Source organism: Rhipicephalus microplus, unplaced genomic scaffold (assembly GCF_043290135.1).
Source record: "Rhipicephalus microplus isolate Deutch F79 unplaced genomic scaffold, USDA_Rmic scaffold_53, whole genome shotgun sequence".
Lineage (NCBI taxonomy): Eukaryota > Metazoa > Arthropoda > Arachnida > Ixodida > Ixodidae > Rhipicephalus > Rhipicephalus microplus.
The window spans coordinates 39,781-57,730 of NW_027464626.1; the positions used below are offsets into that span (position 1 = coordinate 39,781).

Genomic DNA, 17,950 nt, shown 5'->3' on the forward strand with positions numbered 1-17,950 from the left:
TGTCTCCGTGGCGCAGTTGGGTAGCGCGATCCGCTGTTAACGTAAAGGTTGGAGGTTCTAGCCCACCAGGTGGTGGTGCGGCGCTTTTTTTTGAGCTGGTAGCTCTGAAGAAATGTTGTGACGGTGGTGAGAGTGGAGCACGACTGTCTCCGTGGCGCCATTGGCTAGCGCTATCGGCTGTTAGACGAAAGGTTCGATGTTCGAGCCAACCCGGAGTGGTGCGGCGCTTTTTTTCTTTGGACTGATAGCTTTGAAGATATGTTCTGATGGTGGTGAGAGTATAGCAGGACTGTCTCCGTGGCGCGATTGGCTAGCGCGATCGGCTGTTAACCGAGAGGTTGGAGGTTTGAGCCCACCCGGCGACGGTGTGTCGTTTTTTTTTCTTTTCGCTGATAGCTTTGAAGATATGTTCTCATGGTGGTGAGAGTGAAGCAGGACTGTCTCCGTGGCGCAATTGGCTAGCGCGGTCGACTGTTAACCGAAAGGTTGGAGGTTCGAGCCCACCCGGTAGTGGTGCGGCGCTTTTTTTTCTTTGAGCTGATAGCTTTGAAGATATGTTCTGATGGTGGTGAGAGTAGAGCAGGACTGTCTCCGTGGCGCAATTGGCTAGCGCGATCGGCTGTTAACAAAAATGTTTGAGGTTCGAGCCCACCCGGTGGTGGTGCGGCGCTTTTTTTCTTTGGGCTGATAGCTTTGAAGATATGTTCTGATGGTGGTGAGAGTAGAGCAGGACTGTCTCCGTGGCGCAATTGGCTAAGCGATCGGCTGTAACCGAAAGCTTGGAGTTTCGAGCCCACCCGGTAGCGGCGCGGCGCTTTTTTTTCTTTGAGCTGATAGCTTTGAAGATATGTTCTGATGGTGGTGAGAGTGGAGCACGACTGTCTCCGTGGCGCAATTGGCTAGCGCGATCGGCTGTTAACAGAAAGGATGGAGGTTCGAGCCCACCCGGGGGTGGTGCGCCGCTTTTTTTCTTTGGGCTGATAGCTTTGAAGATATGTTCTGATGTTAGTGAGAGTGGAGCACGACTGTCTCCATGGCGCAATTGGCGAGCGCGATCGGCTGTTAACCGAAAGGTTGGAGGTTCGAGCCCACCCTGTAGCGGCGCGCCGCTTTTTTTCTTTGAGCTGATAGCTTTGAAGATATGTTCTGATGGTGGTGAGAGTGGAGCAAGACTGTCTCCGTGGCGCAATTGGCTAGCGCGATCGGCTGTTAACCGAAAGGTTGGAGTTTCGAGCCCACTCGGGGATGGTGTGTCGCTTTTTTTTTGCGCTGATAGCTTTGAAGATATGTTCTGATGGTGGTGAGAGTGGAGCACGACTGTCTCCGTGGCGCAATTGGCTAGCGCGATCGGCTGTTAACAGAAAGGATGGAGGTTCGAGCCAACCCGGGGGTGGTGCGCCGCTTTTTTTCTTTGGGCTGATAGCTTTTAAGATATGTTCTGAGTTTAGTGAGAGTGGAGCACGACTGTCTCCATGGCGCAATTGCAGAGCGCGATCAGCTGTTAACCGAAAGGTTGGAGGTTCGAGCCCACCCGGTGGTAGTGCGGCGGTTTTTTTCTTTGGGCTGATAGCCTTGAAGATATGTTCTGATGGTGGTGAGATTGGAGCTGGACTGTCTCCGTTGCGCAATTGGCTAGCGTGATCGGCTGTTAACCGAAAGCTTGGAGTTTCGAGCCCACTGGGGACGGTGTGTCGCTTTTTTTTGCGCTGATAGCTTTGAAGATATGTTCTGATGGTGGTGAAAGTGGAGCCTCAGTGTCTCCGTGGCGCAATTGGCTAGCGCCATCGGCTGTTAGACGAAAGGTTGGAGGTTCGAGCCCACCCAAAGTGGTGCGGCGCTTTTTTTCTGTGGACTGATAGCTTTGAAGATATGTTCTGATGGTGGTGAGAGTATAGCAGGACTGTCTCCGTGGCGCAATCGGCTAGCGCGATCGGCTGTTAACCGAGAGGTTGGAGGTTTGAGCCCACCCGGGGACGGTGTGTCGCTTTTTTTTCTTTTCGCTGATAGCTTTGAAGATATGTTCTGATGGTGGTGAGAGTGGAGCACGCCTGTCTCCGTGACGCAATTGGCTATCGCGATCGGCTGTTAGCCGAAAGGTTGGAGGTTCGAGCCCTCCTGGGAGTGGTGTGTTGCTTTTTTCTTTGCGCTGATAACTTTAGAGACATGTTCTCACAGTGGTCAGATCTGAGCACGACTGCCTCCGTGGCGCAATTGGCCAGCATGTTCGGCTGTTAACCGAAAATTTGGAGGTTTGAGCCCTCCCGGGAGTGGTGTGTTGCTTTTTTTTGCGCTGATAGCTTTGAAGATATGTTCTAGTGGTGGTGAGAGTGGAGCACGATTGTCTCCGTGGCCCAATTGGCTAGCGCGATCCACTGTTAACGTAAAGGTTGGAGGTTCGAGCCCACCAGGTGTTGGTGCGGCGCTTTTTTTTCTTTGGGCTGATAGCTCTGAAGAAATGTTCTGACGGTGGTGAGCGTGGAGCACGACTGTCTCCGTGGCGCCATTGGCTAGCGCGATCGGCTGTTAACCGAAAGGTTGGAGGTTCGAGCCCTCCCGGGAGTGGTGTGTTGCTTTTTTTTTCTTTGGGCTGATAGCTTTAAAGATATGTTCTGATGGTGGCTAGAGTGGAGCAGGACTGTCTCCGTGGCGCACTTGGCTAGCGCGTTCGGCCGTTAACCGAAAGGTTGGAGGTTCGAGCACACCCGGTGGTGGTGCGGGCTTTTTTCTATGGGCTGATAGCTTTGAAGATATGTTCTGATGGTGGTGAGAGTGAAGCAGGACTGTCTCCGTGGCGCAATTGGCTAGCGCGATCGACTGTTAACCGAAAGGTTGGAGTTTCGAGCCCACCCGGGGACGGTGTGTCGCTTTTTTTTTCTTTGCGCTGATTGCTTTGAAGATATGTTCTAATGGTGGTGAGAGTGGAGCACGACTGTCTCCGTGACGCAATTGGCTAGCGCTATCGGCTGTTAACAGAAAGGATGGAGGTTCGAGCCCGGCCGGGGTTGGTGCGGCGCTTTTTTTTCTTTGGACTGATAGCTTTGAAGATATGTTCTGATATTGGTGAGAGTGGAGCACGACTGTCTCCATGGCGCAGTTGGCGAGCGCGATCGGCTGTTAACCGAAAGGTTGGAGGTTAGAGCCCACCCGGTGGTAGTGCGGCGCTTTTTTTTTCTTTGGGCTGATAGCTTTGAAGATATGTTCTGATGGTGGTGAGAGTGGAGCATGACTGTCTCCGTGGCGCAATTGGCTAGAGCGATCGGCTGTTAGCCGAAAGGTTGGAGGTTGGAGCCCACCCGGGGGGGGGTGCGGCGCTTTTTTTCTTTGGGCTGATAGCTTTGAAGATATGTTCTGATGGTGATGAAAGTGGAGCACGACTGTCTCCGTGGCGCAAATGGCTAGCGCGATCGGCTGTTAGCCGAAAGGTTGGAGGTTCGAGCCCACCCGGGGGTGGTGCGGCGCTTTTTTTCTTTGGGCTGATAGCTTTGAAGTTATGTTCTGATGGTGGTGAGAGTGTAGCAGGACTGTCTCCGTGGCGCAATTGGCTTTCGCGATCGGCTGGTAACCGAGAGGTTGGAGGTTTGAGCTCACCCGGGGACGGTGTGTCGCGTTTTTTTTTCGCTGATAGCTTTGAAGATATGTTCTGATGGTGGTGAGAGTGGAGCACGACTGAATCCGTGGCGCAATTGGCTAGCGCGATCTGCTGTTGACCGAAAGGTTGGAGGTTCGAGCCCACCCGGTGGTGGTGTGGGCTTATTTTTCTATGGCCTGATAGCTTTGAAGATATGTTCTGTTGGTGGTGAGAGTGAAGCAGGACTGTCTCCGTGGCGCAATTGGCTAGCGCGATCGACTATTAACCAAAAGGTTTGAGGTTCGAGCCCACCCGGTGGTGGTGCGGTGCTTTTTTTTTTTTGGGCTGATAGCTTTGAAGATATGTTCTGATGGTGGTGAGAGTAGAGCAGGACTGTATCCGTGGCGCAATTGGCTAGCGCGATCGGCTGTTAACCGAAAGCTTGGAGTTTCGAGCCCACCAGGTAGTGGCGCGGCGCTTTTTTTTCTTTGAGCTGATAGCTTTGAAGTTATGTTCTGATGGTGGTGAGAGTGGAGCAGGACTATCTCCGTGGCGCAATTGGCTAGCGCAATCGGCTGTTAACCGAAAGGTTGGAGTTTCGAGCCCACCCGTGGACGGTGTGTCGCTTTTTATCTTTGCGCTGGTAGCATTGAAGATATGTTCTGATGGTTGTGAGAGTGGAGCACGACTGTCTACGTGGCGCAATTGGCTAGCGCGATCGGCTGTTAACAGAAAGGATGGAGGTTCGAGCCCACCCGGGGGTGGTGCGCCGCTTTTTTTTCTTTGGGCTGACAGCTTTGAAGATATGTTCTGATGTTAGTGAGAGTGGAGAATGACTGTCTCCATGGCGCAATTGGCTAGCGCGATCGGGTGTTAGACGAAAGGTTGGAGGTTCGAGCCCACCCGGAGTGGTGCGGCGCTCTTTTTCTTTGGACTGATAGCTTTGAAGATATGTTCTGATGGTGGTGAGAGTATAGCAGGACTGTCTCCGTGGCGCAATTGTCCAGCGCGATCGGCTGTTAGCCGAGAGGTTGGAGGTTTGAGCCCACCCGGCGACGGTGTGTCGCTTTTTTTTTCTTTTCGCTGACAGCTTTGAAGATATGTTCTGATGGTGGTGAGAGTGGAGCACGACTGTCTCCGTGGCGCAATTGGCCTGCGCGATCTGCTGTTGACCGAAAGGTTGCAGGTTCGAGCCCACCCGGTGGTGGTGCGGCGCTTCTTTTTCTTTGGGCTGATAGCTTTGAAGATATGTTCTGATGTTAGTGAGAGTGGAGCACGACTGTCTCCATGGCGCAATTGGCGAGCGCGATCGGCTGTTAACCGAAAGGTTGGAGGTTCGAGCCCACCCGGTGGTAGTGCGGCGCTTTTTTTTCTTTGGGCTGATAGCTTTGAAGATATGTTCTGATGGTGGTGAGAGTGGAGCTGGACTGTCTCCGTTGCGCAATCGGCTAGCGTGATCGGCTGTTAACCGAAAGCTTGGAGTTTCGAGCCCACTGGGGACGGTGTGTCGCTTTTTTTCTTTGGACTGATAGCTTTGAAGATATGTTCTGATGGTGGTGAGAGTATAGCAGGACTGTCTCCGTGGCGCAATCGGCTAGCGCGATCGGCTGTTAACCGAGAGGTTGGAGGTTTGAGCCCACCCGGGGACGGTGTGTCGCTTTTTTTTCTTTTCGCTGATAGCTTTGAAGATATGTTCTGATGGTGGTGAGAGTGGAGCACGACTGACTCTGTGGCGCAATTGGCTTGCGCGATCTGCTGTTGACTGAAAGTTTGGAGGTTTGAGCCCACCCGGTGGTGGTGTGGCACTTTTTTTTCTTTGGGCTGATAGCTCTGAAGAAATGTTCTGATGGGGGTGAGAGTATAGCAGGACTGCCTCCGTGGCGCAATTTGCTAGCGCGATCAGCTGTTAAGCGAAAGGTTGGAGGTTCGAGCCCTCTTGGGAGTGGTGTGTTTCTTTTTTCATTGCGCTGATAGCTTTGAAGATATGTTCTAATGGTGGTGAGAGTGGAGCACGACTGTCTCCGTGGCCCAATTGGCTAGCGCGATCCGCTGTTAACGTAAAGGTTGGAGGTTCGAGCCCACCAGGTGGTGGTGCGGCGCTTTTTTTTCTTTGGGCTGATAGCTCTGAAGAAATGTTCTGACGGTGATGAGCGTGGAGCAGGACTGTCTCCGTGGCGCCATTGGCTAGCGCAATCGGCTGTTAACCGAAAGGTTGGAGGTTCGAGCCCTCCCGGGAGTGGTGTGTTGCTTTTTTTTCTTTGGGCTGATAGATTTAAAGATATGTTCTGATGATGGCTAGAGTGCAGCAGGACTGTCTCCGTGGCGCAATTGGCTAGCGCGTTCGGCCGTTAACCGAAAGGTTGAAGGTTGGAGCACACCCGGTGGTGGTGCTGGCTTTTTTCTATGGGCTGATAGCTTTGAAGATATGTTCTGATGGTGGTGAGAGTGAAGCAGGACTGTCTCCGTGGCGCAATTGGCTAGCGCGGTCGACTGTTAACCGAAAGGTTGGAGGTTCGAGCCCACCCGGTGGTGGTGCGGCGCTTTTTTTCTTTGGGCTGATAGCTTTGAAGATATGTTCTGATGGTGGTGAGAGTGGAGCAGAACTGTCTCCGTGGCGCAATTGGCTAGCGCGATCGGCTGTTAACTGAAAGCTTGGAGTTTCGAGCCCACCCGGTAGCGGCGCGGCGCTTTTTTTTCTTTGAGCTGATAGCTTTGAAGATATGTTCTGATGGGGGTGAGAGTGGAGCAGGACTGTCTCCGTGGCGCAATTGGCTAGCGCGATCGGCTGTTAACCGAAAGGTTGGAGTTTCGAGCCCACCCGGGGGTGGTGCGCCGCTTTTTTTCTTTGGGCTGATAGCTTTGAAGATATGTTCTGATGTTAGTGAGAGTGGAGCACGACTGTCTCCATGGCGCAATTGGCGAGCGCGATCGGCTGTTAACCGAAAGGTTGGAGGTTCGAGCCCACCCGGTGGTAGTGCGGCGCTTTTTTTTCTTTGGGCTGATAGCTTTGAAGATATGTTCTGGTGGTGGTGAGAGTGGAGCTGGACTGTCTCCGTTGCGCAATTGGCTAGCGTGATCGGCTGTTAACCGAAAGCTTGGAGTTTCGAGCCCACTGGGGACGGTGTGTCGCTTTTTTTCTTTGGACTGATAGCTTTGAAGATATGTCCTGATGGTGGTGAGAGTATAGCAGGACTGTCTCCGTGGCGCAATCGGCTAGTGTGATCAACTGTTAACCGAGAGGTTGGAGGTTTGAGCCCACCCGGGGACGGTGTGTCGCTTTTTTTTCTTTTCGCTGATAGCTTTGAAGATATGTTCTGATGGTGGTGAGAGTGGAGCACGACTGTCTCTGTGGCGCAATTGGCTAGCGCGATCTGCTGTTGACTGAATGTTTGGAGGTTTGAGCCCACCCGGTGGTGGTGCGGCACTTTTTTTTCTTTGGGCTGATAGCTCTGAAGAAATGTTCTGATGGGGGTGAGATTATAGCAGGACTGCCTCCGTGGCGCAATTTGCTAGCGCGATCGGCTGTTAAGCGAAAGGTTGGAGGTTCGAGCCCTCCTGGGAGTGGTGTGTTTCTTTTTTCATTGCGCTGATAGCTTTGAAGATATGTTCTAATGGTGGTGAGAGCGGAGCACGACTGTCTCCGTGGCCCAATTGGCTAGCGCGATCCGCTGTTAACGTAAAGGTTGGAGGTTCGAGCCCACCAGGTGGTGGTGCGGCGCTTTTTTTTCTTTGGGCTGATAGCTCTGAAGAAATGTTCTGACGGTGATGAGCGTGGAGCAGGACTGTCTCCGTGGCGCCATTGGCTAGCGCGATCAGCTGTTAACCGAAAGGTTGGAGGTTCGAGCCCTACCGGGAGTGGTGTGTTGCTTTTTTTTCTTTGGGCTGATAGATTTAAAGATATGTTCTGATGGTGGTGAGAGTGAAGCAGGACTGTCTCCGTGGCGCAATTGGCTAGTGCGATCGGCTGTTAACAAAAATGTTTGAGGTTCGAGCCCACCCGGTGGTGGTGCGGCGCTTTTTTTCTTTGGGCTGATAGCTTTGAAGATATGTTCTGATGGTGGTGAGAGTAGAGCAGGACTGTCTCCGTGGCGCAATTGGCTAGCGCGATCGGCTGTTAACCGAAAGCTTGGAGTTTCGAGCCCACCCGGTAGCGGCGCGGCGCTTTTTTTCTTTGAGCTGATAGCTTTGAAGATATGTTCTGATGGAGGTGAGAGTGGAGCACGACTGTCTCCGTGGCGCAATTGGCTAGCGCGATCGGCTGTTAACAGAAAGGATGGAGGTTCGAGCCCACCCGGGGGTGGTGCGCCGCTTTTTTTCTTTTGGCTGATAGCTTTGAAGATATGTTCTGATGTTAGTGAGAGTGGAGCACGACTGTCTCCATGGCACAATTGGCGAGCGCGATCGGCTGTTAACCGAAAGGTTGGAGGTTCGAGCCCACCCGGTAGCGGCGCGGCGCATTTTTTTCTTTGAGCTGATAGCTTTGAAGATATGTTCTGATGGTGGTGAGAGTGGAGCAGGACTGTCTCCGTGGCGCAATTGGCTAGCGCGATCAGCTGTTAACCGAAAGGTTGGAGTTTCGAGCCCACCCGGGGGTGGTGCGCCGCTTTTTTTCTTTGGGCTGATAGCTTTTAAGATATGTTCTGATGTTAGTGATAGTGGAGCACGACTGTCTCCATGGCGCAATTGGCGAGCGCGATCAGCTGTTAACCGAAAGGTTGGAGGTTCGAGCCCACCCGGTGGTAGTGCGGCGCTTTTTTTCTTTGGGCTGATAGCTTTGAAGATATGTTCTGATGGTGGTGAGAGTGGAGCTGGACTGTCTCCGTTGCGCAATTGGCTAGCGTGATCGGCTGTTAACCGAAAGCTTGGAGTTTCGAGCCCACTGGGGACGGTGTGTCGCTTTTTTTTGCGCTGACAGCTTTGAAGATATGTTCTGATGGTGGTGAAAGTGGAGCCTCAGTGTCTCCGTGGCGCAATTGGCTAGCGCCATCGGCTGTTAGACGAAAGGTTGGAGGTTCGAGCCCACCCAAAATGGTGCGGCGCTTTTTTTCTGTGGACTGATAGCTTTGAAGATATGTTCTGATGGTGGTGAGAGTATAACAGGACTGTCTCCGTGGCGCAATCGGCTAGCGCAATCGGCTGTTAACCGAGAGGTTGGAGGTTTGAGCCCACCCGGTGGTGGTGTGGCACTTTTTTTTCTTTGGGCTGATAGCTCTGAAGAAATGTTCTGATGGGGGTGAGAGTATAGCAGGACTGCCTCCGTGGCGCAATTTGCTAGCGCGATCAGCTGTTAAGCGAAAGGTTGGAGGTTCGAGCCCTCTTGGGAGTGGTGTGTTTCTTTTTTCATTGCGCTGATAGCTTTGAAGATATGTTCTAATGGTGGTGAGAGTGGAGCACGACTGTCTCCGTGGCCCAATTGGCTAGCGCGATCCGCTGTTAACGTAAAGGTTGGAGGTTCGAGCCCACCAGGTGGTGGTGCGGCGCTTTTTTTTCTTTGAGCTGATAGCTCTGAAGAAATGTTCTGACGGTGATGAGCGTGGAGCAGGACTGTCTCCGTGGCGCCATTGGCTAGCGCAATCGGCTGTTAACCGAAAGGTTGGAGGTTCGAGCCCTCCCGGGAGTGGTGTGTTGCTTTTTTTTCTTTGGGCTGATAGATTTAAAGATATGTTCTGATGATGGCTAGAGTGCAGCAGGACTGTCTCCGTGGCGCAATTGGCTAGCGCGTTCGGCCGTTAACCGAAAGGTTGAAGGTTGGAGCACACCTGGTGGTGGTGCTGGCTTTTTTCTATGGGCTGATAGCTTTGAAGATATGTTCTGATGGTGGTGAGAGTGAAGCAGGACTGTCTCCGTGGCGCAATTGGCTAGCGCGGTCGACTGTTAACCGAAAGGTTGGAGGTTCGAGCCCACCCGGTGGTGGTGCGGCGCTTTTTTTCTTTGGGCTGATAGCTTTGAAGATATGTTCTGATGGTGGTGAGAGTGGAGCAGAACTGTCTCCGTGGCGCAATTGGCTAGCGCGATCGGCTGTTAACTGAAAGCTTGGAGTTTCGAGCCCACCCGGTAGCGGCGCGGCGCTTTTTTTTCTTTGAGCTGATAGCTTTGAAGATATGTTCTGATGTTAGTGAGAGTGGAGCACGACTGTCTCCATGGCGCAATTGGCGAGCGCGATCGGCTGTTAACCGAAAGGTTGGAGGTTCGAGCCCACCCGGTGGTAGTGCGGCGCTTTTTTTTCTTTGGGCTGATAGCTTTGAAGATATGTTCTGGTGGTGGTGAGAGTGGAGCTGGACTGTCTCCGTTGCGCAATTGGCTAGCGTGATCGGCTGTTAACCGAAAGCTTCGAGTTTCGAGCCCACTGGGGACGGTGTGTCGCTTTTTTTCTTTGGACTGATAGCTTTGAAGATATGTCCTGATGGTGGTGAGAGTATAGCAGGACTGTCTCCGTGGCGCAATCGGCTAGCGTGATCGGCTGTTAACCGAGAGGTTGGAGGTTTGAGCCCACCCGGGGACGGTGTGTCGCTTTTTTTTCTTTTCGCTGATAGCTTTGAAGATATGTTCTGATGGTGGTGAGAGTGGAGCACGACTGTCTCTGTGGCGCAATTGGCTAGCGCGATCTGCTGTTGACTGAATGTTTGGAGGTTTGAGCCCACCCGGTGGTGGTGCGGCACTTTTTTTTCTTTGGGCTGATAGCTCTAAAGAAATGTTCTAATGGGGGTGAGATTATAGCAGGACTGCCTCCGTGGCGCAATTTGCTAGCGCGATCGGCTGTTAAGCGAAAGGTTGGAGGTTCGAGCCCTCCTGGGAGTGGTGTGTTTCTTTTTTCATTGCGCTGATAGCTATGAAGATATGTTCTAATGGTGGTGAGAGCGGAGCACGACTGTCTCCGTGGCCCAATTGGCTAGCGCGATCCGCTGTTAACGTAAAGGTTGGAGGTTCGAGCCCACCAGGTGGTGGTGCGGCGCTTTTTTTTCTTTGGGCTGATAGCTCTGAAGAAATGTTCTGACGGTGATGAGCGTGGAGCAGGACTGTCTCCGTGGCGCCATTGGCTAGCGCGATCAGCTGTTAACCGAAAGGTTGGAGGTTCGAGCCCTACCGGGAGTGGTGTGTTGCTTTTTTTTCTTTGGGCTGATAGATTTAAAGATATGTTCTGATGGTGGTGAGAGTGAAGCAGGACTGTCTCCGTGGCGCAATTGGCTAGTGCGATCGGCTGTTAACAAAAATGTTTGAGGTTCGAGCCCACCCGGTGGTGGTGCGGCGCTTTTTTTCTTTGGGCTGATAGCTTTGAAGATATGTTCTGATGGTGGTGAGAGTAGAGCAGGACTGTCTCCGTGGCGCAATTGGCTAGCGCGATCGGCTGTTAACCGAAAGCTTGGAGTTTCGAGCCCACCCGGTAGCGGCGCGGCGCTTTTTTTCTTTGAGCTGATAGCTTTGAAGATATGTTCTGATGGAGGTGAGAGTGGAGCACGACTGTCTCCGTGGCGCAATTGGCTAGCGCGATCGGCTGTTAACAGAAAGGATGGAGGTTCGAGCCCACCCGGGGGTGGTGCGCCGCTTTTTTTCTTTTGGCTGATAGCTTTGAAGATATGTTCTGATGTTAGTGAGAGTGGAGCACGACTGTCTCCATGGCGCAATTGGCGAGCGCGATCGGCTGTTAACCGAAAGGTTGGAGGTTCGAGCCCACCCGGTAGCGGCGCGGCGCTTTTTTTTCTTTGAGCTGATAGCTTTGAAGATATGTTCTGATGGTGGTGAGAGTGGAGCAGGACTGTCTCCGTGGCGCAATTGGCTAGCGCGATCAGCTGTTAACCGAAAGGTTGGAGTTTCGAGCCCACCCGGGGGTGGTGCGCCGCTTTTTTTCTTTGGGCTGATAGCTTTTAAGATATGTTCTGATGTTAGTGATAGTGGAGCACGACTGTCTCCATGGCGCAATTGGCGAGCGCGATCAGCTGTTAACCGAAAGGTTGGAGGTTCGAGCCCACCCGGTGGTAGTGCGGCGCTTTTTTTCTTTGGGCTGATAGCTTTGAAGATATGTTCTGATGGTGGTGAGAGTGGAGCTGGACTGTCTCCGTTGCGCAATTGGCTAGCGTGATCGGCTGTTAACCGAAAGCTTGGAGTTTCGAGCCCACTGGGGACGGTGTGTCGCTTTTTTTTGCGCTGACAGCTTTGAAGATATGTTCTGATGGTGGTGAAAGTGGAGCCTCAGTGTCTCCGTGGCGCAATTGGCTAGCGCCATCGGCTGTTAGACGAAAGGTTGGAGGTTCGAGCCCACCCAAAATGGTGCGGCGCTTTTTTTCTGTGGACTGATAGCTTTGAAGATATGTTCTGATGGTGGTGAGAGTATAACAGGACTGTCTCCGTGGCGCAATCGGCTAGCGCAATCGGCTGTTAACCGAGAGGTTGGAGGTTTGAGCCCACCCGGGGACGGTGTGTCGCTTTTTTTTCTTTTCGCTGATAGCTTTGAAGATATGTTCTGATGGTGGTGAGAGTGGAGCACGACTGTCTCCGTGGCGCAGTTGGCTAGCGCGATTTGCAGTTAACCGAAAAGTTGGAAGTTCGAGCCCACCCGGTGGTGGTGCGGCAGTTTTTTTCTTTGGGCTGATAGCTTTGAAGATATGTTCTGATGGTGGTGAGAGTATAGCAGGACTGCCTCCGTGGCGCAATTTGCTAGCGCGATCGGCTGTTAAGCGAAAGGTTGGAGGTTCGAGCCCTCCTGGGAGTGGTGTGTTGCTTTTTTCTTTGCGCTGATAACTTTAGAGACATGTTCTCATGGTGGTGAGATCTGAGCAAGACTGTCTCCGTGGCGCAATTGGCCAGCACGTTCGGCTGTTAACCGAAAAATTGGAGGTTTGAGCCCTCCCGGGAGTGGTGTGTTGCTTTTTTCTTTGCGCTGATAGCTTTGAAGATATGTTCTAATGGTGTTGAGAGTGGAGCACGACTGTCTCCGTGGCCCAATTGGGTAGCGCGATCTGCTGTTAACGTAAAGGTTGGAGGTTCGAGCCCACCAGGTGGTGGTGCGGCGCTTTTTTTTTGAGCTGGTAGCTCTGAAGAAATGTTCTGACGGTGGTGAGCGTGGAGCAGGACTGTCTCCGTGGCGCCATTGGCTAGCGCGATCAGCTGTTAACCGAAAGGTTGGAGGTTCGAGCCCTACCGGGAGTGGTGTGTTGCTTTTTTTTCTTTGGGCTGATAGATTTAAAGATATGTTCTGATGGTGGTGAGAGTGAAGCAGGACTGTCTCCGTGGCGCAATTGGCTAGTGCGATCGGCTGTTAACAAAAATGTTTGAGGTTCGAGCCCACCCGGTGGTGGTGCGGCGCTTTTTTTCTTTGGGCTGATAGCTTTGAAGATATGTTCTGATGGTGGTGAGAGTAGAGCAGGACTGTCTCCGTGGCGCAATTGGCTAGCGCGTACGGCTGTTAACCGAAAGCTTGGAGTTTCGAGCCCACCCGGTAGCGGCGCGGCGCTTTTTTTCTTTGAGCTGATAGCTTTGAAGATATGTTCTGATGGAGGTGAGAGTGGAGCACGACTGTCTCCGTGGCGCGATTGGCTAGCGCGATCGGCTGTTAACAGAAAGGATGGAGGTTCGAGCCCACCCGGGGGTGGTGCGCCGCTTTTTTTCTTTGGCTGATAGCTTTGAAGATATGTTCTGATGTTAGTGAGAGTGGAGCACGACTGTCTCCATGGCGCAATTGGCGAGCGCGTACGGCTGTTAACCGAAAGGTTGGAGGTTCGAGCCCACCTGGTAGCGGCGCGGCGCTTTTTTTTTCTTTGAGCTGATAGCTTTGAAGATATGTTCTGATGGTGGTGAGAGTGGAGCAGGACTGTCTCCGTGGCGCAATTGGCTAGCGCGATCCGCTGTTAACGTAAAGGTTGGAGGTTCTAGCCCACCAGGTGGTGGTGCGGCGCTTTTTTTTTGAGCTGGTAGCTCTGAAGAAATGTTCTGACGGAGGTGAGCGTGGAGCACGACTGTCTCCGTGGCGCCATTGGCTAGCGCGATCGGCTGTTAACCGAAAGCTTGGAGTTTCGAGCCCACCCGGTAGCGGCGCGGCGCTTTTTTTTCTTTGAGCTGATAGCTTTGAAGATATGTTCTGATGGTGGTGAGAGTGGAGCACGACTGTCTCCGTGGCGCAATTGGCTAGCGCGATCGGCTGTTAACAGAAAGGATGGAGGTTCGAGCCCACCCGGGGGTGGTGCGCCGCTTTTTTTCTTTGGGCTTATAGCTTTGAAGATATGTTCTGATGTTAGTGAGAGTGGAGCACGACTGTCTCCATGGCGCAATTGGCGAGCGCGATCGGCTGTTAACCGAAAGGTTGGAGGTTCGAGCCCACCCGGTAGCGGCGCGGCGCTTTTTTTCTCTGAGCTGATAGCTTTGAAGATATGTTCTGATGGTGGTGAGAGTGGAGCAGGACTGTCTCCGTGGCGCAATTGGCTAGCGCGATCGGCTGTTAACCGAAAGGTTGGAGTTTCGAGCCCACTCGGGGACGGTGTGTCGCTTTTTTTTTTCTTTGCGCTGATAGCTTTGAAGATATGTTCTGATGGTGGTGAGAGTGGAGCACGACTGTCTCCGTGGCGCAATTGGCTAGCGCGATCGGCTGTTAACAGAAAGGATGGAGGTTCGAGAACACCCGGGGGTGGTGCGCCGCTTTTTTTCTTTGGGCTGATAGCTTTTAAGATATGTTCTGAGTTTAGTGAGAGTGGAGCACGACTGTCTCCATGGCGCAATTGCCGAGCGCGATCAGCTGTTAACCGAAAGGTTGGAGGTTCGAGCCCACCCGGTGGTAGTGCGGCGCTTTTTTTCTTTGGGCTGATAGCCTTGAAGATATGTTCTGATGGTGGTGAGAGTGGAGCTGGACTGTCTCCGTTGCGCAATTGGCTAGCGTGATCGGCTGTTAACCGAAAGCTTGGAGTTTCGAGCCCACTGGGGACGGTGTGTCGCTTTTTTTTTGCGCTGATAGCTTTGAAGATATGTTCTGATGGTGGTGAAAGTGGAGCCTCAGTGTCTCCGTGGCGCAATTGGCTAGCGCCATCGGCTGTTAGACAAAAGGTTGGAGGTTCGAGCCCACCCAAAGTGGTGCGGCGCTTTTTTTCTGTGGACTGATAGCTTTGAAGATATGTTCTGATGGTGGTGAGAGTATAGCAGGACTGTCTCCGTGGCGCAATCGGCTAGCGCGATCGGCTGTTAACCGAGAGGTTGGAGGTTTGAGCCCACCCGGGGACGGTGTGTCGCTTTTTTTTCTTTTCGCTGATAGCTTTGAAGATATGTTCTGATGGTGGTGAGAGTGGAGCACGACTGTCTCCGTGGCGCAGTTGGGTAGCGCGATCCGCTGTTAACGTAAAGGTTGGAGGTTCTAGCCCACCAGGTGGTGGTGCGGCGCTTTTTTTTGAGCTGGTAGCTCTGAAGAAATGTTGTGACGGTGGTGAGAGTGGAGCACGACTGTCTGCGTGGCGCCATTGGCTAGCGCTATCGGCTGTTAGACGAAAGGTTCGATGTTCGAGCCAACCCGGAGTGGTGCGGCGCTTTTTTTCTTTGGACTGATAGCTTTGAAGATATGTTCTGATGGCGGTGAGAGTATAGCAGGACTGTCTCCGTGGCGCGATTGGCTAGCGCGATCGGCTGTTAACCGAGAGGTTGGAGGTTTGAGCCCACCCGGCGACGGTGTGTCGTTTTTTTTTCTTTTCGCTGATAGCTTTGAAGATATGTTCTCATGGTGGTGAGAGTGGAGCACGACTGTCTCTGTGGCGCCATTGGCTAGCGCGATCGGCTGTTAACCGAAAGGTTGGAGGTTCGAGCACACCCGGTGGTGGTGCTGGCTTTTTTCTATGGGCTGATAGCTTTGAAGATATGTTCTGATGGTGGTGAGAGTGAAGCAGGGCTGTCTCCGTGGCGCAATTGGCTAGCGCGGTCGACTGTTAACCGAAAGGTTGGAGGTTCGAGCCCACCCGGTAGTGGTGCGGCGCTTTTTTTTCTTTGAGCTGATAGCTTTGAAGATATGTTCTGATGGTGGTGAGTGTAGAGCAGGACTGTCTCCGTGGCGCAATTGACTAGCGCGATCGGCTCTTAACAAAAATGTTTGAGGTTCGAGCCCACCCGGTGGTGGTGCGGCGCTTTTTTTCTTTGGGCTGATAGCTTTGAAGATATGTTCTGATGGTGGTGAGAGTAGAGCAGGACTGTCTCCGTGGCGCAATTGGCTAGCGCGATCGGCTGTTAACCGAAAGCTTGGAGTTTCGAGCCCACCCGGTAGCGGCGCGGCGCTTTTTTTTCTTTGAGCTGATAGCTTTGAAGATATGTTCTGATGGTGGTGAGAGTGGAGCACGACTGTCTCCGTGGCGCAATTGGCTAGCGCGATCGGCTGTTAACAGAAAGGATGGAGGTTCGAGCCCACTCGGGGGTGGTGCGCCGCTTTTTTTCTTTGGGCTGATAGCTTTGAAGATATGTTCTGATGTTAGTGAGAGTGGAGCACGACTGTCTCCATGGCGCAATTGGCGAGCGCGATCGGCTGTTAACCGAAAGGTTGGAGGTTCGAGCCCACCCGGTAGCGGCGCGCCGCTTTTTTTCTTTGAGCTGATAGCTTTGAAGATATGTTCTGATGGTGGTGAGAGTGGAGCAGGACTGTCTCCGTGGCGCAATTGGCTAGCGCGATCGGCTGTTAACCGAAAGGTTGGAGTTTCGAGCCCACTCGGGGATGGTGTGTCGCTTTTTTTTTCTTTGCGCTGATAGCTTTGAAGATATGTTCTGATGGTGGTGAGAGTGGAGCACGACTGTCTCCGTGGCGCAATTGGCTAGCGCGATCGGCTGTTAACAGAAAGGATGGAGGTTCGAGCCCACCCGGGGGTGGTGCGCCGCTTTTTTTCTTTGGGCTGATAGCTTTTAAGATATGTTCTGAGTTTAGTGAGAGTGGAGCACGACTGTCTCCATGGCGCAATTGCCGAGCGCGATCAGCTGTTAACCGAAAGGTTGGAGGTTCGAGCCCACCCGGTGGTAGTGCGGCGCTTTTTTTCTTTGGGCTGATAGCCTTGAAGATATGTTCTGATGGTGGTGAGATTGGAGCTGGACTGTCTCCGTTGCGCAATTGGCTAGCGTGATCGGCTGTTAACCGAAAGCTTGGAGTTTCGAGCCCACTGGGGACGGTGTGTCGCTTTTTTTTTGCGCTGATAGCTTTGAAGATATGTTCTGATGGTGGTGAAAGTGGAGCCTCAGTGTCTCCGTGGCGCAATTGGCTAGCGCCATCGGCTGTTCGACGAAAGGTTGGAGGTTCGAGCCCACCCAAAGTGGTGCGGCGCTTTTTTTCTGTGGACTGATAGCTTTGAAGATATGTTCTGATGGTGGTGAGAGTATAGCAGGACTGTCTCCGTGGCGCAATCGGCTAGCGCGATCGGCTGTTAACCGAGAGGTTGGAGGTTTGAGCCCACCCGGGGACGGTGTGTCGCTTTTTTTTCTTTTCGCTGATAGCTTTGAAGATATGTTCTGATGGTGGTGAGAGTGGAGCACGACTGTCTCCGTGGCGCAGTTGGCTAGCGCGATTTGCATTTAACCGAAAAGGTAGAAGTTCGAGCCCACCCGGTGGTGGTGCGGCAGTTTTTTTTCTTTGGGCTGATAGCTTTGAAGATATGTTCTGATGGTGGTGAGATTATAGCAGGACTGCCTCCGTGGCGCAATTTGCTAGCGCGATCGGCTGTTAAGCGAAAGGTTGGAGGTTCGAGCCCTCCTGGGAGTGGTGTGTTGCTTTTTTCTTTGCGCTGATAACTTTAGAGACATGTTCTCATGGTGGTGAGATCTGAGCAAGACTGTCTCCGTGGCGCAATTGGCCAGCACGTTCGGCTGTTAACCGAAAAATTGGAGGTTTGAGCCCTCCCGGGAGTGGTGTGTTGCTTTTTTCTTTGCGCTGATAGCTTTGAAGATATGTTCTAATGGTGTTGAGAGTGGAGCACGACTGTCTCCGTGGCCCAATTGGGTAGCGCGATCCGCTGTTAACGTAAAGGTTGGAGGTTCTAGCCCACCAGGTGGTGGTGCGGCGCTTTTTTTTTTGAGCTGGTAGCTCTGAAGAAATGTTCTGACGGTGGTGAGCGTGGAGCACGACTGTCTCCGTGGCGCCATTGGCTAGCGCGATCGGCTGTTAACCGAAAGGTTGGAGGTTCGAGCACACCCGGTGGTGGTGCGGCGCTTTTTTTTCTTTGGGCTGATAGCTCCGAAGAAATGTTGTGACGGTGGTGAGAGTGGAGCACGACTGTCTCCGTGGCGCCATTGGCTAGCGCTATCGGCTGTTAGACGAAAGGTTCGATGTTCGAGCCCACCCGGAGTGGTGCGGCGCTTTTTTTCTTTGGACTGATAGCTTTGAAGATATGTTCTGATGGTGGTGAGAGTATAGCAGGACTGTCTCCGTGGCGCGATTGGCTAGCG

The 17,950-nt window shown here is 52.7% G+C and overlaps 5 non-coding genes across 5 annotated transcripts; all 5 read left to right on the forward strand.

Moving 5' to 3' along the window:
* Positions 1–1,902: 1,902 nt before the first annotated feature.
* Positions 1,903–1,976, forward strand: TRNAN-GUU (transfer RNA asparagine (anticodon GUU)). Its single transcript has one exon. It is a non-coding gene; the product is annotated as a tRNA-Asn (tRNA).
* A 3,167-nt stretch (positions 1,977–5,143) lies between these two features.
* On the forward strand, positions 5,144–5,217 carry TRNAN-GUU (transfer RNA asparagine (anticodon GUU)). Its single transcript has one exon. It is a non-coding gene; the product is annotated as a tRNA-Asn (tRNA).
* A 6,689-nt stretch (positions 5,218–11,906) lies between these two features.
* Positions 11,907–11,980, forward strand: TRNAN-GUU (transfer RNA asparagine (anticodon GUU)). The gene has a single exon. It is a non-coding gene; the product is annotated as a tRNA-Asn (tRNA).
* Positions 11,981–14,696: 2,716 nt separating this feature from the next.
* TRNAN-GUU (transfer RNA asparagine (anticodon GUU)) lies at positions 14,697–14,770 on the forward strand. Its single transcript has one exon. It is a non-coding gene; the product is annotated as a tRNA-Asn (tRNA).
* Positions 14,771–16,897: 2,127 nt separating this feature from the next.
* On the forward strand, positions 16,898–16,971 carry TRNAN-GUU (transfer RNA asparagine (anticodon GUU)). The gene has a single exon. It is a non-coding gene; the product is annotated as a tRNA-Asn (tRNA).
* The last annotated feature ends 979 nt before the right edge of the window (positions 16,972–17,950 follow it).